This window comes from Molothrus ater, chromosome 5 (assembly GCF_012460135.2).
Source record: "Molothrus ater isolate BHLD 08-10-18 breed brown headed cowbird chromosome 5, BPBGC_Mater_1.1, whole genome shotgun sequence".
Taxonomy (NCBI): domain Eukaryota; kingdom Metazoa; phylum Chordata; class Aves; order Passeriformes; family Icteridae; genus Molothrus; species Molothrus ater.
In genome coordinates this window covers 57,899,171-57,926,280 of record NC_050482.2, presented here as the reverse complement: position 1 = coordinate 57,926,280, position 27,110 = coordinate 57,899,171, and the positions used below count along the sequence as shown (strand labels likewise).

Below are 27,110 nucleotides of genomic sequence, written 5' to 3'. Positions count from 1 at the left end.
CAATTCCAAGTGTTATAAGCTACGTTTTTACTTAAATTCCAGTACTGGAGTCTGCTGTGCAAGACACGTCTACACCAGTTGTTGCCAACTGAATCTTCATATCATGGTCTGTGTGTTCTATGTGGTCCCAGATAGTGGAACTCAGAGGAAATATTTGCAGAGCAGTTACAAGTAATCCATGGATAACCTGTGAAGATCCCTGAAGTTTTTCTGTGTGGGACTGACATTAATTTTGAGGATTGGAATGACCACTGTAGATAGAGCAATGTGTGTTTCAGCTAAGAGGGTTTAACCTTCTTTGTCAATGGAAAATGCTCATGCAGATGCACTAAGAGGATATTTGAGCTTGGAAAAGTTGTGAGGCGCTCCGGGATTTGTTTTTCACCTGCAAGCAAGCAGCACAGCTTTAAAGGTGAGCTTGAATGTTGTCCTCTGCTGTGGTATTGCTCCCTCCTTAGTAGTGTGATATGACATCTATGCCTTTGAAAGGAGAATTCTTTTTCCCCATGTTGGTAGTCATGATGGTTTTATGGTATTTTGAGACGTCAGATTTTAATGCCTTACTACTCCTTTGAGCAGAAAGGGGAGGGAAACTTCTGGAAATGTGTAATGCAACTGACTTCCAGCATCTGCCCTTGCTCCAGGCTCGACATCGTAGTTTGAATTTATTTACTTGCTTTGAAAGCTGTACTCGGTGTAACCTTGAGTTTTACTTCCCTTCCTGCAACAGTACCTGACACGTTTCCAGCCTGTACCTTGCTGTGCCTCTGCATGGTCCAGTTTTAAACTGGCCAGGCTCTCGGTGCTTTCTTTGTATTGTGTTCTCCCCAGGAATCTTCAGAGCTGGAAATTCCTTTTGCTTCAAGTGAACTGGAAGTATTTTGCTAAAATATTTTTGGACTCCTGAAGTGTTTGTCAATGTTTCCAACCTGTTGTTCGAAAGGAGTTCGGAGTTTCTGGAAGAACCTTTCAAAACTTAAGGTTTTACTCTCAGTCAGCAGTTTTGTGAGCAAGGATAAAGAGAGGCTGTGATTCCATTGGGCAGCCAGATGTTTTGTGTCTGTGCTGAAATGGGGAGACAGTGTGGCTTTGGGGGTTGAAGGGTGTGCTGTTCTTGTCACAGGGCTGTTTGGAGATCTTCAACAGATCTGATCTGCTTTCTCTCCTCCATTCCGCTCCCTCCTGCCATGCCTCTGCTGATGGTGATTACCTCCTTCTGAGTAAAATGGGATTATTGAGAGCAGAGCGCAATTTCTTGCTTTATAAAAGGTAGGTATTTGCTTGTCAGTCTGTGTTTCTTAAATACTAAGCTTGAAGCCATATAAAAGCTGCATGTATCTTGACAATTAGTGAATTATTAGCAAGTATCCAGTAGGTTGATACTAACGTTCATTCTGACTAGTGTGGCATTAAGTGAAATTTATAAAGAAATCGGTTTTCCCTGCAAACAGAGAAGGAGAGCACTCACTGATGCAAATCCCCCAGGTCCATATTAAATTGCACCATTTTTAAGCACTTAGACGCTTGTAAAATCTGTGTCTGTCCTTGTCTTTCTTCTCCCTCTTCTATTTGACATATGAGGGAAAGTTAAAAGGAACTCATCAGTGGCTGCACATGTCAGAGTCTTCCTGGAGAATAAAGTACGAAGATGCCACAGCTGATAATATTTAGAAGTTGATATTGGGAATCAAGAGAGCAAATGCTTAAATGTGCCATTGCAGCTGTGTAGCTGGCAATATTAACTAGCAGTTGTACCTGGAATAATAATTCCTATCCAGAGAGAAACATATGGCAGTGGTTGAATGCCCTTATCCTTGCCCACCAGGAAGTGATTGTAGTGGGTTTTTTTTTGTGTTTTGGTTTTTTTTTTTGTTTGTTTGGTTTGGTTTTTTGGTTTGGTTTGGTTTTTTTGGGTTTTTTGTTTGTTTGTTTGTTTGTTTTTGGGGGGGTGGTTGTGGGGTTGTTTTTTCCTTTGGTTTTTTGGGTTTTTTTTTTTAGCAAGTTTGCCCTGGGCTTCATCCCTCCCTCCAAGTCAGTCCAAGCATTTGCACTGTTTTCACTGGGGACAAGGACAGAAACTATGAATAAGCTGAGTTGGAGACTCTGTATTTTGAGCAGTGGAAGTGGCACAGAGGAGCACGGGACTAACAAAGAACAGTCACACTGAATACAATGCAGTGTTTTCATGCAGCTAATGGGATTGGAATTGGTAACCTGATACTCCAAAGAGATAACAAAGGCTATTTAGCATACAAGGGAACATGGTTTTTTGGGTTTTTTTTAAGGAGTTGGTAGAGTGTAGCAGAATCTTTTGTCAGAACTCATTCTAGTGAGCAAGTTCTGGCAGAAAATTACAAATTCATAAGAGTTCATTCAAGAGTTAAATACTCTGAATAGAAATTGAATTTTCTTTTTTACTACCCATGTTCTTTCACTGCAGTTCTTGTATTTGCTTAGCAGTTTGCCTGCTTCCCTCATGTCCTGTGAGCTAGTCTTTGTTTCAAACTGAAATATACCATAAATTAAAAGTCTTTGGGCTTTTCTTCCAAGAATGGAAGAAGGGAGCAGAACAAAATGAAATGTACAAAGTTCTGCTGTTCCCTTATTTCCCAGGAACAGACCAGAAAGTGACCAGCTTGACACAGAGCACAGCAGTGCTGTTTGGGGTCAAGCTGTCCTGTGTGAGACCACAGAGAACTGTCTTTAGATGGCTTTTGATGTAGTGAGGATGGACATCTGTGATGGTGATCAGCTATTAGAAAACCCAGTCCGGTCTCGTAACTCAAGAATTAAGATAATATTCTACTTTAGGCCTGATGCTTGCCTCCCTTGTGGTTTTAGTGAATCAAAGGAACTTGCAGTCCATGCAGGCAAGGCTGGAAGATAAGAGGCACATACCTTTAGGAGGTGGTGCGTGCTACAGGAGGAGAGCTGGGTGTGAGTTTGCTGTCGGCAAGTTCTGTGTGCTGTGGGTTGGTCATTTTTCTGAGGCAGAAATTAGGGGAAGAGGCTCACCTTCCTTAGCTAGGCTGTGAGAGAGCTGGGCTCCTGACAGCAGCCAGAAATTACAATTTAAAGTGTTCTCCAGTAGGGGCGTTTGGTTTTACTTAAACTCTTGGTAAGACAGAAGGGGCGTTGGGTCTGTTAGGAGTTGCTGGTCTTCTGTTTGTAACTCATTGCAAAGCTCCTCATCAGCCTTGATCAGCAACCTGGGCTGGTGGCAGGTGTCCCTGCCTGTGGCAGGGGGTTGGAATGAGATGGTCTTTAGGCCCCTTCCAACCCAGAGCATTCTGTGATTCTATGCTGGATTCACAGTGTGCCTTTTGAAACTTGGGGCTCTTTCCCAACCCTTGCTGCTCTCCTGCTGCCATTCTTTTAGCACTTCCCATTAGTGACTCGTTCCTGTGCTCTCTGTGTGTGTCTGATGGCACTGCCACTCCTTTCTGCCCTGCCACCAGGCTTCCTAAACACTCTCTCAAGACTTTGTGGCTTTCCAGGTGCCCGTCTAAGCTGCAGCCCAGCTTTTGGTTTTGGATGGGAGGGAAAGACACTAGTGCTTTCCCTTCACATCTCCCAGGCACAGAGCATTCCTCCAATTCTTCTGCTGCTGAGCTATTTGGAGCAGAGCAGAGGGAACACTTTGCTGTCTGTTGTCCAGGAGTTGGGTTTAACTTGCACCTGTCCTGTTGTGATCCTGACATCCTGTCAGTGTTCGTTTCCCCTGCTGCTTGAGAGACAGTGTTTTTGTTTCTGGCAGCTCTCTGCCTTAGCCTTCTAGGGAAGCCCAACCAGAAACATTCTAAAATTCTTCCACTCTCTCCCTCCCCTTGTCCTTCACTGACCTCTAACCACATTTTTATCTTTCTTGACAAGATGCTTAGTTTCATTTATCAGCTGCTTTTCCCTTCATTCTTCAGCTTTCATTATTTTTCCAGGACTGCTTAGAAACATTAACCATTACAGATGTGCAGAACAGTCAAATACAGTCACATTCCTTAGTGTTTTGGTTTTTTATTGCTCTCTAATACTAAAGTGCCTGTGGCAGGTAAGTATTTTTTATGTACGCTACTTGTCATGACAAAAACATCCATCCTCAACACAGGGTAAGGAAATGCAGTTGGCTGTATTTTCATATTTGTATATACCAATGTTACCAGCTGCAAGAGCCCTGTGTTTCCCTCCCTGAGCATAAACTAGTGTAGTAAATTCTGATCCTTTTTTTAAAGTCATTAGCATTTTCTGAATTTTATCTTACACACTGTAAGATAAAAATGTGACATAAATAGAAAGAAATGGCAAATACACTTTCTTGTCTTAGTCTTGTGGCTTCCTAAATGCTTGACAAATGCAATGCCATTTTTAAACAATATTATTTTGTTCTAAAAATCTTAAATATTACCTCAACTTTTGTAAAAATATGTTTGCTTTAACTGTGGCTAGCAGAGCAGAGGATGACTGGATTTATTTAAATATATGCTGCAAGGGTATTTCTTTCCTATTTTACAGTGCCCTTCATGCTTGTCATTGTAAGTGTATATGCAAAAGCCTAAATAATTGGAAATCTATATGCTTCCTGAGCATGGTTTACTTTGATAGTCCACAGTGATCTCTGGACAAACTATATTTTATTTCAAAAGACCTCCATTATCCTCAGCTTGACCAGTATGCATGAGAATAGCATTCAATGTATACACCATTTTTAAGAATACCCTTCTTTTTCTTGCTGACATGGACATAAAGCATGTGGTAAAGTGAAGACAGTTCTATAATGGAGTAGAAAATTAAACAAGAGGGAAGAAGAGGGTATGGCTTCAAGTTTATAGAGAGGAAGTTTAGATTGGATATTAGGAAGAAATTCTTTCCTGTGAGGGTGGTGTGGCACTGGAAGAGATTGCCCAGAGAAGCTCTGGATGCCCCATTCCTGGAAGTGTTCAAGGATCTTGTTTAAAAAAAAAAAAAAAATTTAAATCCCTTGTGGTGATGTCACAATGTGTAGCAGTAATGTTGAGCCTCTTTATTGCTGGAATTTCAAGTACAAGGCAGATGGGAATATCTGGTCTGATTTTAATATTGGCAGGGGGAGCCATGAGTTGCTTCATTCAGAGTTCAGACCTTAGTTTGAGCAAGGTTACGGAGTGAACTTCCTTTGGACATTGGACCACTACTTATCAGTGGCTTTTTTCCTGTAAAAATAAAAGGTATGGCTACTAGATGAATAATGAGACCTGAAATCAGCAGTTGGAAGGTACATGTCCCATTCTCAGTGGGCGAGCCTGTTGGCATGCCCAGGATAATGTCCCTGCAATGAAGTCCAGCTCTGGAACAAGTTCTTGATTAACTTGTGTAGCAACTTGACAGCCTCTGTTGCACCCTGACAGGCTCCTCAGGCAGGCTGGAGTGGCAAAGGCACAGCTGTAGAGTGATGATGGCCAAGCAGTGCCACCTGTGAGCCACCCTGTGAGTCACTGAGGCCGTGTGTGCTATGGCTGTCACATCACTGAGGGGAAATGCCTGGCAATGATGTTAAGCTGATTTACCTGGCACCCCGAGTGGGATAACAGTAGGCACGTAGCTGAGGTACAGCTGCTCTGCTAGCAAGAAGCTCAAGCAAAAGGAAATGTAAACTGGGGTGTTCTTTTGGAATACTGAACATTTTAAAGGACAAGTACCAAGGAAAGGTTCATCTTTTTAGGAAGAGAGCTGACTGGAAGAGTCAGATTTGTTACAAGATAATTGGAGGCAGCCATGAATTGTTACTGTACCTTGTCAATTCCAGGAGCTGGGAAGGGTGTCAAGTGTAATCCAGCAGTTGCTACCCAGATACTGTGTGGCAAATAAGCCACTGACTGTTCTTACATCTTTTCTTGCAACTTCTTCAGTTTTCCTGCAGGCTAGTAACTCTAATGCCTGTGCTCCAGTGCTCTGTGAGCATACAGAGCTTTCTGGGAGGGTTTGTGTGTTCTTCTGATGGAAGTTCAAAATAATCTTGCTGTACAGCCACTGTTTTCATTTTGCTGTGTTGTGTTCTTCTTCTCCCTGTCCTCCTGACTCCTGCTATGTTTTAATAAAGTCAGTCCTGTGCTTATTGAACTAGGAAAAAGGAAATAACTCTAGTGCTCCAACATGGGTCCTTTCTACTACATCTGACATTCAAGTAAGACATTAAAGCTAAGGCAGATATTGAGTAGTTTGACTTTGTTCATTTTCATAGTCCTTTTCCAAAATAGCGTTTTTGTTATATGATTTCCTGCAGTGGATTTATTCCTGATGTTGAGAATTAATACAGAACTTCAAAAGTGATCACAAAATAAAGAATCAGTATTAGTTTAGAAGTTTTTACTGATTTGTTTTTGTTCTTAATTAATACAGTAGTAAATTGGTGGGCATATCCTTTGAGAAATTCTTTTCCATCAGTTCTATTAAAAAGAATTCTAGGTTCTATTTTGCTATGCTGAGCCCATCATTAGTGTCTGACTGCTGGTTACCTTGTATTCTTAGCACTCTTGAGGTGCAAATGGTGTCTGTTCTTCTGTTCACACTGAACCCTGTGGATTTGTTGAGAGATGTTCTTTCTGTGCTTTGTTCACGTCACTTAATTTTATTAAAGCAAAGGCCAAGCATGTCCTGAAATTCTTAACAATATTGTTTGCTCTCCTAGTACCTATTTGCTCATTGCTGCCAGTTTGACAATGTGTGAACCTGAGGCAGAGCTTGACTATGTGGGAATTGGTGATTTGTGCCTGCATTTGCCTCTTCTTAGAGAAATTTCAGGTTTGTTTTTTTTTTTTTTCTATTAACATTTATCAGACATGGGTTTTATTTGAAAAGGAAGAGGAAAAAAAGCTTAAAGTATGATTTATGTAGGCCTGTAAAAATGTGCTGCTTTGTCAGCTTATGCTATTAAAAATATACCGTATGTAGGAAATAATCTGTTGATCTTCATGTAAGATGCTCTTACATTCATTTAATAGATGCCAAAGCTTATTTGAAGCATTGGAAATGTGTGTAAAGGGTGAGGTAAAGAGTGATTGGGCACAAGTCAATTTGAGCCATCATCCCCAAACAAATCTTGTGACACGAATCACTTACCTAAGTTTGCTTTTATGTGTTTGCTTGTATTTGTCTCTGGGAACTGATTTATTTGTGCTGTGTCTTGGATCAAGGGGACAGCAAAGCATTTGTGATGGCTGATATTAAAAACTAATGTGCAAACTTACCTACATAAGTTATTTCTACAAAATTCAAATTGGTTTATTCCACCTTGTCCCAGGCTGGGAGAAAACCAGCTGCTTACTTGGAGTCAATACTGGTTGTCCTCAGAGCTGACATTCCAGCTCTGCCTGTGTTGATGTAGTCATTTGTGAGCACAACTTGCTTAAAAATGATTCAGCATCACTAATAGGGGACACTTTTTGCACTGTATTAAAAATTCTCGGAACGCGTTGGGAAACTGGAGTCATTCAGTGGCTCTGAACTTCATTAAGTGTAGAAGTATTTAAAGAAAGTGATTTAAGGTTTGTCACTGGCTTAGGGCTACTGGGAGCTTTCTGATCTATGTCATTATTAATGACCATACGTAAAGAAGGCTTTAATTTTCTAGAGAAGCATCTTCATCCTTTGAGTCAGTTTTCAGATGCAGCTGGTGAAGGCAACCTGGTCTGAATGGAGCACTGGCCTTGCTTTGAGCAGGAGGCTGGGCTCCAGCAGCTCCTTCCAGCCTGAAGGGTTCTGGCTTTTGGTTTATTTTCTTTTTCTTTAAGAGGTGTTTGTACCACACAGCCACTGTCAGCTGTAATGGGATTGCCTTGCTGATACTGCCAGCAGTTAAGCCAGAGGGGTAAATAAATCTTTGCTTGTAAGTAATTTAAAAAAAAATAATTTTTTTTTTGCTCATCTTTACAGCATTTCAGTTGGGTAAATGCAGAACATGTAGGATTTTCTTTGCATCTTCTTTTCTGGCTGCTGCAGAATCTTTGTTTAAAGAGGTAGAGTAGGGCAAGTTATTATGACCTTCCTCTAAACTGCAGAGTAAGTTCTCAGCTTTCCAGGAGCTGGGTTTTTCTATGGAATCTAATGATTCTGTACTTGAATGCAGCAGATAAACTGTGTTCTAGGGAAACTTGTCATAAATGTACAATATATTGAAATTACCCATGAATTATTGAGTTGGAAAAAATCTATAAACATAGGAAATATTAGAGGTGATAAGGAAGAGAAGGAAAAACTCTTTTATCCAAACTACTTTTAACAGAATGCAGTATATGCATTTATTTGGTAAGATTTTTAACAAGGAGTTAAATTACAGATTATTCTATAGGAATGTTTATGCACATACTTGAGTAAGGTGATATGGGAAAAATACATGCCTGGTAATGAATCCAGGATTTCAGGGCTGCTTGTTCACACGCCAGCTTGCTTTTGCAAGAGATAGTAGAGTGGGCATTCCTTTATGTGTGTGGACTTGTGTCACAGAGGGGCCTGTCACTCCCTGGTGGTAGCTGAGATTTAGAGAGTCATCCCACTCTGGACCCAACAGGACAAGTCAGGCTTTCAGCTGGAAGCTTTGAAGTGGAAACAGAAGAAGAGATTTTTAATGAAGTTGAAGGGGAATAAGTGATTAATACCATGTGCTTCACTAGGTGCTACATCACTGGAATTTTTTTTCTTGACATTAAATCCTTGATCAAACCATTTTGCTGTTTTCTTATCGGTTGAGTGAAAGGGTTCCCCTTTTGTTCAAGTACTGTCATATAATTTTTATGTAGTTGATGTGGAGTAGGTGGCTTGAAGTACCTTTTTTCATGGAAATCTGATTTTCCTCCTTTCAATTAATTGATTTTTTTTCTTTTCTGGTAAAGCAATGCTTGAACATACTATGAAAAAGGGACAAATTAATTAATTCTTCATTATTTTTTACTTCTAGGTGAAGTAATATTGAGAAAGGCAATGATAGATGGAATAGTGAGTTTCCTTTGTGTCCTTACTCCTGCAAACTTTGATTTATCTCTGAGTGGTCACCTGTGCAAAATCAGTCAGCAACTATAGCATCCATTCTTAGAAATTTTGGCAAATACCTGAATATCACAGCATGTGTTTAGTTATTTATGTAAAGGCACCTGAATTGCAAAATCATGAGTTTCTTAATTTAAAACCCAGTAAATTAAAAGTTCATTTAATAGAACTTACATCATGAGTCAGGGGAAGTTAAAAGGGAAATGTCAGGACAGTGGTGTATTCTGGCATCATGTGCTGATTGTTTGGTCATGTGCATCAATAGTTATCTACCCTAATGATAACTTTGGTTTTCTAAATCAAGATTAGATAGAAATTTGTAGTCACTGTGGTATCTCAGGTGGTTTCCTGAGAATTATTTTGGCATCCCTTCCTGGTTTTTGGTAAAATACAATACTTGATTTAACTGCTTGCTGGCTTGTGTTGGAAGCTTATGGTTTAGCTCCTTAGTTTATTTACTAAAAAGTGATGATCTCTGAATATGCACATATTTCGTAGATTCTGCAGCCAGTGGCCCTGTGCCAGCTGGGGTGGGCAGAGCTGGAAGTGAGCACCTCTGCAGTCACAATCATCTGTGCCATGGGAAGCTGCTGTGCAGTGAGCACAGGGGGTTGTCTGCAGGAGTAACACAGAATTTGGATTGGATTTAAATTTTTTTTTTTTTAAGAAGATAGATGGGAATAGGAGGGTTAATTGCAGTAGAGGCTGGGTCTGTTGGGATGTGGAGCTGCAATACTTAGAGTTGAAATAAGCCCTGTAGTGTTTGGGTGCTGCCAGCCTTACACCAAGGTGCAGGCTCATGGCCAGAGCTGTTGTAAAAGCAGTTGTAGCAGCTCTTGTAAGCAGGTCCTGGAGGTCACTGAAGTGCAGTCTGGGACCTGTAAGCCCTCATTACTGACCATGTGTGGGAGTAGGACCTGCTGGATCATGGAGGGCCTCCTGCAGTGGATAAGCTGCAAACCATGCAATTGATGATACTGCATGGAAATGCACTGGTGTTACTGGGAGCTTTTTTTATATGCAGATGGTGTTTGAAGATCTGGGAACTCTGAGCTTGTCATGTGTTTCTTTAGCACACTTTAGCCAACTTTCAGCCATTTATGTTGGTAGCCTGCTGAAATAAATGGCTTTTTGATGATGTTATTCTCTTAAAGGGATCAATTGATTAAAGTGTTTGTTAAAAGTTCATTGGTCAGCAACACTTAGAAATCCAGTCTTCTTTTGATGGGACTTTAAATAGTAGAGCAACTGTGTACTTGCATCTATCTTTTTGAAAGGGGAAAAAGAAGCTTCCATATTTTCCCAGCAAAACTTTAAAAATACCTATTGTTGCCTATGGAGCTTTTTCTAAGTGTATATTTTCGTGTGAGAATTTTGCATTTCCTTTGCAGTGACAATTTACAGTGGAAAAGCATGTTTATTTTTGGCAATCTTCTCAAAAGAACCCAGATTAAGATCTTTGACCCACAGCTGTTGTAAATGCAAGTCTTTTTGTTCTGAAGCCTCGAGGAGTTGTTCCCTTTTTGTGTTAATTGATTAAAATGTGTGCTGGGTTGGCCCAAGTTCCTCTTGGTAATTAGGTAAAATGAAGCCCCAGAATAGATAGAAAAATCAACACTACAGCGTCCTTTTGGGAAGAGTTGGTTATTATTTTGATGGACTCTTTTTCCTGCTGTGGGCAGATTATATATATATATATATATATACACACACACACATATATATATACACACACATATATAAATATATATATGTATGCATTTGTGTGTTTTAGCTTCGAGACCCCTTAGACTGCCACTGCACTTCACCAGGTCTGTCTCAATGTTACAGAACAGATGGTTAATTCAAAACCAAGAGTATTAAAGCTGAGTAGCTAAATCTGATCTCCTAAAAACGAGGTTGCCAAAACAAGCTGCTGTATTTGATGTAACTGCTGAATTGGTCTTTTATTTGCTACAAAGGCAAACCTGAGTCAAATGCCTAAATGCAAAGAGGTTGGTTATTTCCAAATTTTTTCAGCTTTCAGTTTGTCTCTGAGCCTGTAACTTGAAGCAGGAAGTTGCTTACATATTGTGGGGGTTCTGGAAGAGAAAAAGGCTCATTTCAAATCCATTGGTTTTTCTGGGCTTATCGCCGTGGTCCTGGGTTTTTGAAGTAACAAAGACAAATTGCAGCAGTAGAATGAGGCTGGTGCCTGTTTCTCATGTGCTGTGATTTACTTTTTTCTCCTATTTAGGTGGTCAGTGAAATGAGAAGAAAAGGGAAAATTGTTAGAAGAAATGATTACTGTGTTTACAGGCAAATTCTTTCTCTGGTTGTCAGCAAATAGGATAGATAATTTGAGATGGGTGTTGTGCTAGAGAAAACCTTTAGATGTTGAAACCAACCTGCACAGCACAGATCCTGGTTATCTCTGGACAGGCCTAATAAATATGTACTGATACAAAAGGGATTAAGGCATTTATTTCCTGCGTTTACCCTGATGGGATTATTTCCTAGGGATGCCATTTCACACCAACATACTTTCCTCTTTTCAAATGAAACATGAGTAGGCTGATGCTCTTTATCTCAGTTCTTGGGGGTTTAAATACTTACAATTCTTATGTGAGTGGCTGAAAGTCATAGTCAGTTTTCAGGAATCTCTGACCTTGCAATCCATTTTCCTGTGGTGGATTCATCTTAAAGAGAATGCTGTATGTGACTTTTGGGGGGTTATTTTTCACTTATATGATGCTGTAAGATGAGCTCTTACATTTTTAGGACTACTTTATCTTGAGTGATAAGGCATGGCATCAAGGTAGTGTGATCATTGTATAAAAGTTGGAGACAGCAGCCAAGTTACTTGTGTATGCTTCTGCCTTGATAAATGCCCTAAAGTTAAAAAAAAAATCAATCAGGCTTCCCAATCTTTATTTACTTTTGCTGCTTCTTTTGATGTTTAACTCTAGGAAAGTTGTCGGGCAAATGGGTACAAACTGAATCCTTCCTTCTCTTTGATTTGCACCACAAGTTTTGTGGGTAGAATTGCACTTGCTGCATAAGCATCTGAAATCTTGTATTTTCTTGGGGTAGGCCACTATTTACCATAGAGAGGATATTGCTTTACTTGCTTGCATATTTAAATGCCATGGAAAATCTTGATTTCCATAGGACTTCTGGGCTTTTCTTAAAATAATGAGTTCATTTAGGTCCTTTTAAAATTCTGCTTCTTCTCGTTGGCCTGGACCTTTTTATTTCAGGGATTTTGCCATCTCTGTTGATGCCATCAGCCACATCCTCAGGCTTCTGGAGATGATGGTCTTAAGAGGGGAGTTAATTTGAAATCTGCTGAGGTGTGGTTTGGGCATGGGATAGGTGTTCACATCTCAACTTGAAATGTCCTCTTCAAACATGGTAGAAGAAGTGCAGGAAGCAGAGAAGCCTTGGCAAAGCTTGGAGAAAGCACCACATTAGGGAAGAAGTTGGCAGAGGCACTGAAGTGTCTGAGAGCAGATGGAGTGTTGTCATCAGCTGCAAAATCAATGTAAATACTTCCAGAAAATTACTCTTCCTCTGCTCTTGCCAAACAGAAGGGACAGGAGCCATAAAAACCATTGGCAAATTGTTTTAGCTGCTAGTGAGCACACTTGCAGTTGGAATTCTCTCTTGCAGCCCTAGGCAGCCACTGCTGCAGGAGTGTTGCATTAGTGGTGATGAAATATCCTTTTTTTTTTTGTTCTTGCCTGAAGATTTACAGTTGGAAAATCCCACAGTTCTGTGCAGTTCTGTTGGGTCGTATCAAGAATAAAAATGAGAATTTTGTTACTGATTGTGCTGTATGGCACAACTTCCCTGTTCTGGGTGGTTCAGCAAGGGGCTGTAAAGCAGCTCTTTCATGTGTATTGGCATCACGTAACTGGGAACCCAGTCCTCCCAGATGGACAGTTTTGGGATACTGTTGTGTTTATAAATGTGTCTGGCTGGCTGCTGCTGAATTGATGGCTCTGGTGCCTGGTTTAGAAGGGGCTGGCAACCTCTAAATGAAAATGGGGAGCCACAAGGCAGGGTGAGTTACTGGATCACAAATGTGTGTGGCATTTGTGCCTCTCTTGACCCCTTATTACCCAGGAAAATGAATGCTGGAATAGAGCATGGAAGATGGAGAGCATTGGGTTTTAAATTCTGAAATCCCTATTTGTACTGATCCAAATTCCATTTCCATGGAAACTGGAAGTTTAGTACTCTCACTTGTCAACTTCAGCTTCTGGCTGGCTTTGGGGAGACTAAAATTGTTCACTTGCACTAAACCTTCCAGAACTGAGAGTCATGTCAGGATATTAGCACCATGTATTTTGTGGAGACTGAGAAATTAGAACTATAATTACTTCATGCAATTATTTTCTGAGAGATGATGAACTTCAGTTGCTTACAGATAAGAAATCTGAATGTTCAGAGCCCGTGCCATGTTATCAAATAGTGGAATTGTCATGTGCATAATGTCTAAGATCATAGTTTCTAGTGGGGATGGTTTCTTCATTGCTGGTGTGGTTTTGCAGGTGCTGAAGCGAGCCCAATTGATTTAATTAGCTGACTGCAGTAGTGCAGGTGTCCTCCCTTGCTGTGCACACACCATCTGCAGCAACAACTTTACCCCTAAAGACATCATCAATCCACACATCCCTGGGGCTCATCATGAAGAGTTTCAGAGTTCTGGTGCTGCCCTTGCCAGCAGAACAGCGCTGCCAGGCCAGATCTGCCTGGAGTGTGTGCAGGCAGAAGGCCTGGGAGGGAAGCAGTGCGAGCTGAACTTTCTGGGAAATGCCCTGAAGGAGCTGATGGCTCTTCCTGCCTCTGAGTGGAATGGAACTGGCAAGATTGTGGCGACTCTAAAGACTGTACCACTATGAGGTGGAGCTGAGAGCAGAAGCCTGCAGTGCTTCGGTCAGTCAGTAAGTGTGGGAAGGTAACTTTTTCTTCTCTTGAAGCTTGGCTGGTGAAGTGAAACTCTTGCTAATGATTTAGACATACTTTATCAGTGTTCTGCTTTCACTTAGAGCTGCTTTGGGAGCATTATAATCATTGCAACTGCTGTTTGAAAGCAAGTATTCTTTATGGATTGGCGTTTCTGTAACTTTAATGTGCAAGAAAGTGCCACAGTAACAGTATATTGAGTGTGAGGGCAGCAGTGTGTGTTAGAGACTTGTAACCTGAAATTTTTTCACTTTTTTCTTGGTGTAAATAGTAGTGTAGTAGTGCCTTTGTGGGCTATTAACTCTGTAAGTTTGGGTTCCAATCCTGCATGTAGCTTCACCAGAAACACTGATGCCAGCTTTCAACAGGTGCATTAAACTCCAAATTCTCTTCTCTGAGTCTTTAAATATTAACCTGTCAGTCAGGGCAGGTGGCCTTCCCCATAGGTGCTGCATTGTGAGCACAACTGGCTGTCCTGGATGTGTTTGAACAAAAACATTGAAGGAGAGAGCTCATCTCACTTCTTTTGTGCAGTAATAAGGCAGTTTGAAAGAAGATAATCTTTTTGGTAGGTAAATAGGGCCACTTTTAAACAAAATTTAAAAAACCCCCTAAGCTTTCAGATTTGTGAATAAGTTACAGCAAGGTGCCATTTTGATTTTGAAAAATGAGTAAGGTGGTTCTGAAGCAGTGCCTGACATCTTGGAAGAGATGTCTTCCAAACACTTAAGGAAAAAATTGTTTACAGTTAAGGACTTAGATGTAATTTTGTGCATTTTAAGGTTTCTTTTATCTGGCAGAAGTATGAAAAGAGAGGATCATTTGATTTGCACATACTCTTCTGTCATGAGCTGGAGTTTGCTGGAGATCCATCTTCCTGCCTGGATTTTTTTAATTCCAGGTGCTTTTTTAGGTGCAGTATGGCAGGCTTGTTTAAGGGGAGGAACACATAGCACCACTGCTCTGATGGCGTTGTCTGTCTTCAGGTAGAAAGTTCCAGGTTCTTTCTAAAATGTGGGCAACTCTTCCCTGCTGTGATGGTTGGAATTTGATTGGAATTTGCCAGTATGAACCAGGAGCTGGGAGAAAGAGACTTGGATTTTTTCTTACAGCACAAATACAGGCTTATGAGAGAAACAGCCAGAAATTAGCATAATTAAATAATTTTGATGCTACCTGTAAAGCCAAGAAATCTTATTTGTTTGTATTAGAAAATTTGCCTTATGTTTGAAAGGTGTTGCCATAATGATAATTTGGCAAAGGCTTCTGTTCTCTGTTCCAGCAATCAGTAAGTCTAAAAGCTAAAGACAAGTTCTAAAAAGGTACATGTGCAAGGTAATAAACCTTTACTTAGGGAGAACATTCCCAAACTACTTGCAGCTAAATGCAGGAGCATAGAGTAATCCAATGGAGCTTCTAATCTTCTTTGAAATGTTACTTTAGGAGGTGCTTTAACATGCAAAAATTCTTTTGTTGTGCTGATGTTTCTGATCTTGTACATGAATTTAAATGGAGAAATATGAAAATCTGAATGAAGCTTCAGCACAGCTTCTCTTCCTGTGTCATGGGTGTTGTTTAAAGGATCAACACAGGATATCTGTATGCCCAGCTGGGCAATTATTCAGCTGCTTGTTTCCTGCCTGGTGTCAGTTCTCCTATGATTACTTGACTTCTCACCACTTATGTAGGTCACAGATTTCAAGAAAAAAAAAAAATCAGTAATAATGGAAAAGATGAGTATTAGTGCAGGAAAGCCTTGTGTAAGGAAGTGTGTCATTACTGACTAGCTCAAAATCCTGTGAGATTTCATTCTTTTCACAAGTGAGAGTTATCTTGTTCTCATTGAAAATGGTTTTCTGTCCATGCTGTTTAATGCAGTTAGAAGATAACAGATTATGCTTACCATGGATTTTGTTACCTAGGCTCTGTTCAGTGTATGCAGAAAGCCATGATGCAGGTAAATAACTTTAGAAATACAGAAAGGCTGAAATCTTGTCCACCTTCATGTAATGTGTGTGGATAATAGACATAAAAATAATCACATATAAACAAATAAAGTCTGTTTTCTTGTGGTAGTAGTCCATTGTTGATGGCTGCAAGAAGCTCCTTGTCCCACCCAGAATCTTAGAGCTGAGATTCTCATTCACGTCATTCTTGGACGCAGTTTGCTCACCAATAGTCACTCTCCTTCCATTATATTCCTTATTTTTAGAAGGCTCAAGGAGTTATGTTGTAATTGAATTACTGTAAAGAGTGTTCTGATCCATTATCTAGCACACACTCAGTCCTGGTCAAGTGGCTTTTAATGGCATTAAAAAATAACCTCATTAGTACTCAGAATATACGTGTTTTCCCCAGAATCCTTGTTTGAGGATGGAAAAAAACCAGCAGCATGTCATAGTCTTGTGTTGTAACACAGCTGAGTGAAAAGGGAATCACTTGGGATGCTCTGGGTCACAGACATTTGGCCATTCTATCCATAAAACAGGTATGGGCTTGTACTTGAGTGTGACTGATTTTACTTTGCGTAAGGGTTTCATGTACTGTGCTGTGAGCAGCAGACAAAACCACCTCTCTCCTGCCTCTCCAACCCACGGGGATGGTGGTAGGGGCAGATGTGCTGTTAGATTTGCTTCCGGAAGAAAATGGTGACTTCTAACTCTGGCTTTGGAGGAGATGAGGAGCTCCCCTTGCTGATGACAGCAACACCTTGGGTTAAAAAAACTGGTTTTGCGTTGTGACTTAGCTCTAAATCTTACCTTTCTAGGGTTTATGTAGATCATAAATCATGCTGTAAAAATAGCTTTTGGCCTTTCAACTAATATGCATAAGAAGTCAATTCTGAAGTCCTTAGAATAGTAATTATGGTTGGTTTATGGGCATGTCTTAAACTGATGGTTTTCCCCTGCACCCCTTTATGACAGTGTACACTGTGCATAGTTCCAGGTTAATTTTAGCAGTGTGTATTTAATTAATGTGGCTGGCTGAACAGAATCAGCCTCTATGCTCCAAATGATAATTCCTTTTGGAGTCTAAACAGCTATTATAATTGAGATATTGTGTCCTGCTTTGATTTTAACGTGAAACATTCTTAGAGCTTAACAGTGGTGTCAAGCCATTGCTTAGTCTGTTGTTTTCCTTCATAGGGTGTGTAAAAATGGGATTTTCCCTTCCCTTCTGTTGTAACTTGCCTTTTGGAGTGCTTGGTGTCTGCTTTCACACGGTGCAGCAGTGCTGGTTCTGTACTTGGATATGCATCTGTTGTAGCATGGAACTGGATTGCACGTGGGTTATTTCTTCCTGCTGCAAATAGAGATGAAAGATTTGAGCTTCCCCTTCCTGCAGCAATAACAGCTAAAATAGTCTGAATGATGGTGAACAGATTTTAGGAAGGAATTGTTCCCTGTCAGGGTAGGGAGGCTCTGGCACAGGCTGCCCAGAGAAGCCGTGGCTGCCCCATCCCAGGAAGTGTCCAAGACCAGGTTGGACAGGGATTGGAGCAACCTCGGGTAGTGGAATGGATTGGAACAAGATGATTTTTGGGGTCCTTTCCTAGCCAAGCCACTGTAATTACTTGATGCAGTGTACCACAGGCACTCCACTCATGTTTTTCAGGTTTTCAGGTTGATTTCGGGTGAGGCTTTTTGTAGCTGTGCATTATTGCTGTGACTTGAGATCGCCACCTGTTCTGCTTTGTGCTTATGAGGATCTTCCTGAACTCTCCATTTAGTCCAATTTTTGCTTCTTTTTGGATTAAAAAAATGCACAAGAGGTTTATTTACCAAATACACAGCTTTGTTTTGATGAATGAACTTCCAGTTCAAAATGGTGCAATGAAAGCAATTTGTGTGGGGAAATCATGGTCTGGATATGTTTTACCCTTCAGGTTTCACTGTGGGGCTTCCATCTACACCTCAGACTTCATATATGGCAAAGCTGCTGCTGTGGGCAAGGGCTTTTCTCGGACATAGGGTGCTGCAATGTTCAATATTATTACATTAAAATTAATTTTTGTGTCAGCTATGCAATAATGTCCAGTGTATGAGGCACTCTTACGGTCAAGTGACAGGAGTCTTGCCTGTACTGCATTAGTCAAGTAATGTAAACCAATTTCATCTAATGTTGGGTAGGAAACAAGCTTGAAATGGAATAACTTTTTAGTTGGATTGCTACCAGCTTGCTACACTGGCAGAAATGAAATTATTTGTCTGTTAATGGCAAACTGTCAAGAAAATGCTGATTCTGATTTTAATGTGTTTCCAAAACTTATTATTAAGAATTGCATAACAGCATACTGGGATGTTAACATTGCTGCTTTGGTGGCTTTGATGGCTTCACTCTATAAACTGATTTTTAATTTTTTTAAAAATTGTGTTTCCAAGAATGAAACATAAAGAATATGGGGTTTGTGTTTATATGGTGGGGTTTTTTTATTGTGAATATGATAGCTTGGTGAAATGTCTTATGTATATGCACTCTTTTATTATAATGAGTTCTTTTGGAGGTGACTGAACCAATGTTTTTTGTCCTATCTTATATCCATCTTAAAATTTTTTTGTATAGCAAAGAAATAATTTCATGGTGATGCCAGGTCACTTTTAGCAAAATCTAGTAAATTGTTCTCATATGGGATATTGTGTCCTATGCAAAGTATGTGCTTTTCTACATCAAATGAATCTCAAGGGCAAGAAGGACAAAAATGACTGGAATAAATAGTAGAAAAATAAGATTTCTATTTTCAAATAATAATCATAAAAAAAGTCCTTTCTAAAATGTAACTGAGAAAAATGAACAACAGGAGTGTCTGGTTGTATTAATGTTGGTGGAGTTTGATAATTTTGTTCCTCAGCTACACATCAAATATAGATAACTCTTGTTACTCCTAATCCTCATCACTGTTGGACATGGCTTTAAAAAATTTAGCTTCCTCCTCTGAAGATCTGGGCTGATTAAACTTTCATTCATCTTCTGAAACAAAAAAAGTAGCGTTTCACTTTGCTCTTGGCTTCTGCAGGGAAGGTACCATGAGCATTGGTGCATCCAGTGCCTGGGAATGTGGCACTCCTGGGCTGTTTTGCTGAACATCTGGATTTCCAAAGCCTCTCTGCATCACTTGCAAAGTTGTTCCAGGTTGTATAATGCTTTTTTCTTCTGATGAACTCCTGCTCTGGCCATTAGTGGCTCTCCCATTTTCCTGGTGAATGAATGCCTGAAGAACAATTTCTACCACCAGCACAGTGGGGTGTGGAGATCTTAATTCCTTAAAGCAGCACGTTCTCCTCGTGATGTGTCAAACCTTTTTAAGGTTTGGTTCACGGTGTGGCTGTGTTTTGGATTTGGTTTTTTTGTCTGTGGGTCAGCTATTAGATTTTTCTCTCAGTTCTAGCAGGCTGTTACTTGTGGTCAGGGAAGGCTTGCTCCTGAAAATGCTGATAGGAGGCTGAGATAAGCAGTGAGTGAGTCATGTTTGATTCCTGTGTAGCACAGTGGTGGAAGTCTTGTGTTGTTTTGTTTCATGTTGGTTTTTCCCCTTGTGTCTGGGGGCCTCCCATGGATGTTGGAAAAATCTAAAACCTGACGGAATGCTTTGTAGTCCTTTTGCCAGAATTACTAACTTTCATGTTAGTCATGTACTTGCAGAATTATTTTAAAACAGCTTACCTGGCCTCTACATCTCTTCTTTTCCTTGGTGCCTCGCAGACCTGGACTAACACAAAGAACAAGGAGCTACAGTGTTCCTGGAGGAAATTTGGCAAAGGAAAGTAGTACTAACCCAAAACTGGTAGATTTTGGGAGCAAAAGAGATCTTTCTGGTGAGAAGTTAAAAGTGCTTCTGCCTGGGACTGTCACCCCATTGGTCTGTGTTTTCTTTAGCACAGAGCATCCACCTGGCAAGTCAAGGTTAGGCCCTCATAACCAATTTGTAGAATGTTGTTTTGTTTATACAACTCCAGAAGTTACCTAAGCAGCAGTTTAGTTGGAAACTCTGATATTAGAAATATGTAAGAGAAAGAAGTCTCAACACAGGGAGTTGGTGCTGTGGCAGAGAACCAGTCTACAGTATAGAGTGATTTATCTGTAATCCATCAGGTGAAAAATGAATTATTTTTTGAGCTTCTGTCAGCAAACAGGATTCTCAATCACTGCAGCTGAATTTAATATTGTGTGCAACTGGTGTATTATGTTATAAAGGGTGCTGTAGGTTGATGCTTTTTTATGAAGCTGAATAAAATTTTCATTGCAATAGATGTGTCTCTTCCAGCTGAAGAGGTTGCCTGAAGTCAGATGTTGTCCAGTGATTATAAACAGCAGTGTCTAGTAAAAATGCCTGAATGTGCCTTTTAACTCAAAAAATTAAGACGTTGCTAATGTACTGAGAAGTTGCCCATATTCTCACCATGAAGTGGGATTTGCACTTAGTGTTTGGCTAATCTTAGAAACTATGTAAACGTCCTTTAAAGCTTTTGATCGTTTTAATGCATAACTATGCTAAGTCAACTGAGTTGGTGTGTTCTTAACATAATACTTAAGGATTATTATTAATAACTGAGTGTTCTTTGTGTTTTGTTCCACAAAGCATTAACTTCAAGAGTAAGCTGTGCAGATTGCACTTCATGGTGGAACAATAAAGCACACAACAGAAGGAATACAAATGCAGACCTTCTGGTGATACTTGTTTCTGCCCAGTGGAATTTTAGAAGCCTGTATTGCATTTCCCTGAGGAAATATTTGCCTGCTTAAGGGCATCTTTGAGGCATGTTGAGGTAATTGCTGTTTTGTGCTGGTTTCTTTGGAGGTGGAATTGTCTTGTGTCCTTGTATGAATTAGCAAAGGGATGAATGAGCCAAGCAAATTCCTGGTCTGTATGTGTCTTGAGTAAATACAGAAAACTTAGTGAGGATTTTCTTATTCAGCTCCCAGCTATCCTGTCATGGGATAAGTACTCCCAAAATCTGAGCTTTTTGTTCTGGCAGTTTCATCACTTGGTATCTTCTGAGCCTTTCACTAAGTGGTATGAAACATAAAGGAGAAAACCAGATGTTTTCCTGAAATAATTTTGAGAGGTAGTGCTGTCCTGTGGGTTTGTGATGGAGTTTGGCTGCTATGCAAGCCTTGTGCTCTCAGTTTGGTTGTTTCTGTGTCTCAGCTCTCTGTTGTTGTTGTGTACCCACCTGCTGTTTGGATGTAGTAGCAAGAGAGTATTCTTAAATGAGTCAGCATTAGACGTTTTATAGAAAAAAGCTGTGCATCTCTTAGCCTCCAAAAACCTTTTAACATTGTTAGTCTTTGTCTTTTTCAAAGAAGGTTAAAACATTCTGTTTCAGCCTCTTTGTTACATTTGCAGTTTCAAAAGCTGTTTCATTGATTGTGTTAGTTTCAGGCAATATTTACACTTTGGTATTGACTGTTTTCTAAGTTTTGTGTGTCAGTGGATTCCATTTGCCCCCAGGGAAGGAGATATCCTAACTAAGGCTTTATTTAGCTGTTTCTTGGTTTTCATTGAAATTCTGGAAACTGAAAGTGTGAGAGCTCATCAGAATTGGTGTAATTTGGATGAGATCTGAGTCAGTGTTAACTAAAATCATCTCCAAATCCCAGCACAGGAAGAACAGGGAGCTGCTGGAGAGAGTGCAGAGGAGAGGCACCAAGGGGATCAGAGGGATGGAGCAGCTCTGCTGGGAGGAAAGGCTGAGGGAATTGGGATTGTTCAGCCTGGAGAAGAGAAGGCTTTGGGGTGACCTCACTGTGGCCTTGCAGTGCCTGAAGGGAGCCCACAGGAAAGATGGAGAGAGACTCTTGGCAAGGGCCTGGAGTGACAGGACAAGGGGCAATGGCTTCACACTGATAGAGAGGAGGCTTAGATTGGATATGAGGAAGAAATTGTTCCCTGTGAGGGTGGTGAGGCCCTGGCACAGGGTGCCCAGAGCAGCTGTGGCTTCCCCTGGATCCCTGGCAGTGTCCAAGGCCAGGCTGGATGGGGCTCTGAGCACCCTCGGATAGTGGAAGGTGTTCCTGCCCATGGCAGGGGCCTGGGACAGGATGATCTTTAGGCTTCTTCCCATTCCAGGGCATTCTGTGATTCTGTGAATTAGATTTGTAATGCCTTGAAACAAAATATTTGCAGTTTTGCAAACAATTGTGTTTGGGGAGGAGGAGAACTTACCAAACTGTGTTTAGATGTGATTGAAAGAAGAGCTTTGCTAAAACACATAGAAAAAAATGGCAAAGTCATCAAAAGAACCAGATTTAGTGTTGTGTATCAGCAGATCAGGACAGCCGGTTTTTTGGCCACTTGGCTTCAGGTCTGCCTTGACTGGGCAGGACTCTGAAAGGTATCAGTAGATCTTTACAACATGTTGGTCTCGTGTGCTTGCAGCTCTCTGGCTTTGAACTGCATTTGGACCTCCCACATGTCAGAGTGCATGGGACCTTTTCAAAGGGAATTTGGGGGTTTGCTGGCCACTGCTCTAAATCAGGAGAGAGATAATTCCACAGAAGTCTGAAAACAGGACCAGCACAATAGGCTTTATTGCTGCTTTTCTCTATCTTGATTATTTTCCTGTTTATTTCTGCTAATGGCAGCAGGATCTCAGTCCTGCTTTTGAACTCTGAAGAAATCTTTCCATTTTGTCTGGCTTATGCTGAACACTCAGTTTTAGGTAATGAGTCTGACAGTCCCCTACCAAGACCAAGCAAACAAAAAAGTAAATAAGTAACTGGTTATTAAACTGTAAGGAAGGGTCTTTGAATAAAAGTGTTGACTTCTGCCTTGGTCTGACTCTGGGCTTAATGTGAGGACTTTATTAGTCAGGAAAATTTAAAAAAGAAAGGATTCCCTGCTTTGAAGATCTTGTGAAGAGAAAGCTTTATGTATATGAAGATTTTTCTCTCATTTCACTGTTCCAGTGCTTGGAGAGTCTGGTTATCTAGAATCATAGACTGGTTTAAGTTGGAAGAGAGTTTAAAGTTCATGTTGGTCTAAACCCCCTGCCACAGGTAGGGATGCCACTAAGCTTTATACATTTATTTTCACTTTGCTATACAAGGTATTTTTTAACCAGACTATTATCTTCTTTGTTTTTAAAAACCTTTTTTGTGGTTGCTTTCCTTTTTTTATTTGAGCTAGTAGATTTGAGCAGTCATCTATTACAGTAGCTTTTCCTTGTCTCCCATTCCATGCCTTGCATGTCATCCCCAAAAATGCACCTTTTTCAGAGAATTCAAGTACTGACTGTTAGGGGTCATGTTTGTATAAGAAAAATTGGTTTAAATGTTTACATTAAAATTAATTCTTTACATTTCCATTGGTCTGAGATGTGAGAAGGTGGATTTAACAGTGACAGCACCAGTCTTTGCCATAAGCTGAATGGTAGAACTGGACAGTAAAGTGTTGCTTTCTTCTTGATTATTAGTGACCTTGGAAGTGTTGAGTTGTGTTGCCAATGACAAAGATTAAGTTTAGTAGGAGATGAAGGAAGAACTTGTGTACCTTTATACTATCAAATAAATAAATAAATTTCAAAGACTTTAATGGCATCAATGGCATTTCCTGGTAGCTGATGAGTTGGCCCTTGTCTCTCCCAGGTGCTAATTAACAACCAGTAAGTGTCCAACTAGAGATTGTAATTAGTTCTGAAACTGCTGTGCCTTGATCACTTTCTGCAGGGTTTCTCCTAAGTCTCAAGAGAGACAAATGCTGTGGCTTTACTTCCTGCTGTTTGGAAAGGAGGCAGTGGGTTGCAATAGAGAAATTAACTTTTCTCTCTCACGCATTTGCCTTGCACTTGCACCTGTGCAAGGTCCAAGTGTACCTGGAATTTGTTGCACAGAGGGTTGATTAAATTTCATTGGACAGAATGTGGTAAATCCAGCAAAAATCAACTCCATGTTTGTCTTCCATTGACTCACGGGTAATTGCAAGGAAAGAAAAAGGAAGTTTGGCATCTCTTGACTATATAATGAAGTGAGAGATTAAAGCTCCACATGAAAAGAAATCTGTGGTTATATAATAGCAGTAGCTGCTGTAAGATGTGTATTTCTTTGGTTAGTAACTAAGAAATGGGGTATTAGAATCCTGATAATATTTCCTCACACACTCAAGGAGGGGAACATGATGGCACAGGACAGAGACATTGGATGAAGGACTGATGGAGGGTACTCATCTTCCCCAAGGACAAATGCTTGTGGAACAAGCTGGAAATCTGCAAGCTTTCAGGCCTGGCTTTGCTCTCTGCCATCTGAGCCATGAAACATGTAACAGCTGCACACTTCAGTATTTTACCTCTTATTAGCCACTGTGTGTTTTCACTTAAAGACATTTGAAGTTCATTAGAGGGAAGCTATTTGCAGACACAATTTACCTGAAAGAAATTATTGCTTAACAAACCTACTGCATTATTCTTAAACTGAAATTGAGTCACTTTGAGGGTGCTTCAACATAAACAAGAAAACTACATGTTGTTGTCCATTTTTCCATATTTCACATACATTAATGAAGTTGCTTTCAAAACATCATCTCAAATAAAGATCTCTTAATGTATTGATGATAATATATCTCTTTGGCCCTTGAGCACTTTGCCTTGTGTACAAAAGCAGAACCAAGAGGTGGGCTTTTTTTTGGCTCTCATGAGTGAAAATTGTTTGTCTTGATGATGTCCTTTCCTTGTGGATGAGCACTGGCATGGCCAGGGAGGAATTCACATGCTCTTTTTATCCTCTCAGCAGTGTAGTTTCATTGGCTCATGCATACTGCTGGACTCTTTGTGAGCTTCTGGCTCTTACAAATATGGATTTGATTGCTGACCCAGTTCACTCGGAACTGAGGGGTGCCACATGGGCCAGACAGAAATGGAGCAGGCAGAGAGAATGGTACAGTTCAGAATTCTGCTTTCAAGTGTCAGTGGAGCTGTGTGCTTTGGAAACGGGGAAAAGATGAGTTTGTGGAATCAGATGGAAGGCTGCAGCAGTGCACTGCCTGCAAGGTGGCAGTCACAAAAGACAGCACTGCAGGCCTCTGGAACAGGGACTGGATTTCTCTGTCACCTGCCAGGTTTTGCTGCTGCTGAGAGCACTGTCTTGAATGCTTTGCTTTGTCCTGTGCAATTCTAAGAAGTCTGGAACCGGGGTTATTAGCAGTGGCTTGTGACTCCTTGCCAAGAAAAGGGTAATTGAAGTTAACCTTTAGACCTTCTGGAAAATCACTGGTTTGGGTGGGAGCTGTCTTGTATTGAAAGGGTTATTTGGAAATGCAGAGTGATGTTGAATGTTCTGCTGATGTTACAGATGAAACTGACTTAACACTGGATATTTTTGCTGGCTTGGGTTAATCCTAAATGGAACGAATTTGAATTTACAAACAGTGACTGTTTAATCCTGATATCTTAATTATTTTATGCTCCTGATGTGGGGTCTGCAAACTAACCTACCTTGGTGCTCATACAAAACCAGGCTAAATCATCACAGAAAGGGATGCTGTGTAAACAACCCAGAGAAGCAGAACAGGGCTTGTACTTGCAAAGATAACAGCAGTCTTTCATTATTTTCAAAAATAGAGCAGGCCCTCAAGAATTGCCTATAAATTGGTATGATGTGGAAATGGAAACTGTCTGGCAGTGCCTAGAAAGCAGAGCATTGTTTACTCAAGAACGGTGGTGTTGACTGTGAGCGAACTGGAGGGGCTGTTGGGTTCTGGCTGTACTGCAGATACAGGCTGCATGGTGAGCCACTGCTTTGCCACCAGTGCAGCCATTCTGCTGGCAGGGACACCTGCTCAGCGGTCAAGGAATCGTAAACTCTTTCAATAGCTTGGGCTGGAAGGGACTTTAAAGCCCATCCTGTTATAATCCCCCTGCCATGGGCAGGGGCACCTTCCACTATCCGAGGTTTCTGAGCGCCATCCAGCCTGGCCTTGGATATTTCCAGGGATGGGGCAGCCACAGTTTCTCTGGGAAGGGAGATTTGGGTTTGTCTTTCATTAGTTTTACATTTCTACACAAATGGAAATAAACCAGAATCTTATTCCATTATTTTTTTCAGTTGCTGTCAAATATCCTCAAGGAAAGAAATGAAAACAAATGACCTATCATTATACTTCTATTTTTGTGTGCTACTCCTTCTATGTTGCCTAAATACCTGGATGACTTGCCCAACTGTACTTTTTCAGAGATGTGCATGATAATGAAATACATGTTTGAACTTGAATCATTCCTTTCAAATGCCTTCCTGTAGTTCTAACCACTAGGATTAATAACAAGAGCTAACCTCCAACCCAAACAGGTCAGTGGGTATGCGAATACCCAGGCCTAGTCCTGATTTCTGCTTAATGCTGCTTGACTGAATTACTCAGTCTCTTGCTGTTTTTCTTTAAATATGCTTTCTCATACATGCTTTTCTGAGAACCAGTGCAAAATGCTTAATCATAGGTAGGTATGGCAAGAGTTTGCTGTTTGAAGAATTAGTAGTCAAGTGTGAAATTGTGCAGGTAAGGCAGGAATGTAAAGTGAGGGAGCTGCTCTCTTTAAATCAAAGGGCAGACTTGGGTTTGACTGTGAGTGAAAAAGAAGTTTTCAACAACAAAGCAAATTATTGCCATGACTTTCCCTGTTGTTCTGTTGAATAATTACCTTGTGAAGTAAGCCTGACTGTGTGGAACCACAGCGGTGTGGCCAGGGCAGTGTTTTGGGAGGGAATCATCTGATCAGCAGCTTGTTGGAAGCATCCTGCTTCCAGGGCTGCTGAAGGAAGCAGAGGAAAGCATTCCTCCTGTCAGTGAGTGTGACATCTCAATGCCTCCTGTGTTGAAAAAAAACAAAGTGGTGCTGCTCACAAGAAGAGAAGCTCCTGGTTTCTGTGCATTTCCCCCGGTGTTTTCCAGGCGCAGCTTCACGAGGATGAGGGAGTGGGATGTGCAGGTGAGTCTGTGGGTGAGCTTTGATGGTTCTCTGCTGTATCAGCACCCCCTTTTCATCCTGGAGTAATGGTTCCATGGGCTTTAATCACAGGGGTTGCAAAATAAAGTGTTCATTTGGAGGAAGAGAAAGCAACGTGCTCTACCTGTGGGTATTCTGCTCTGATGTCCTCTGAGCTCATGTCCCAGGGCTCTCTTGGCTGTGTTGTTTAAACAAAAAGAAAATAAATCACTTCAAGTA

At 40.7% G+C, this 27,110-nt stretch overlaps 1 protein-coding gene across 2 annotated transcripts in view; it reads left to right on the top strand.

The window, feature by feature from the left end:
- The window catches only part of RASSF8 (Ras association domain family member 8), a 74,348-nt gene that overhangs the window by 4,568 nt on the left and 42,670 nt on the right, over positions 1–27,110 (top strand). The window contains exons 1-2 of one of the 2 annotated variants that reach the window (XM_036405024.2): positions 393–412; positions 1,124–1,269. The exons of the other annotated variant lie outside the window; for it this stretch is intronic. The gene's annotated coding sequence lies outside the window, so the exon portion shown is untranslated. Of the gene's footprint in view, positions 1–392; positions 413–1,123; positions 1,270–27,110 lie in introns of those variants that run through there. 2 annotated transcript variants of the gene reach the window in all.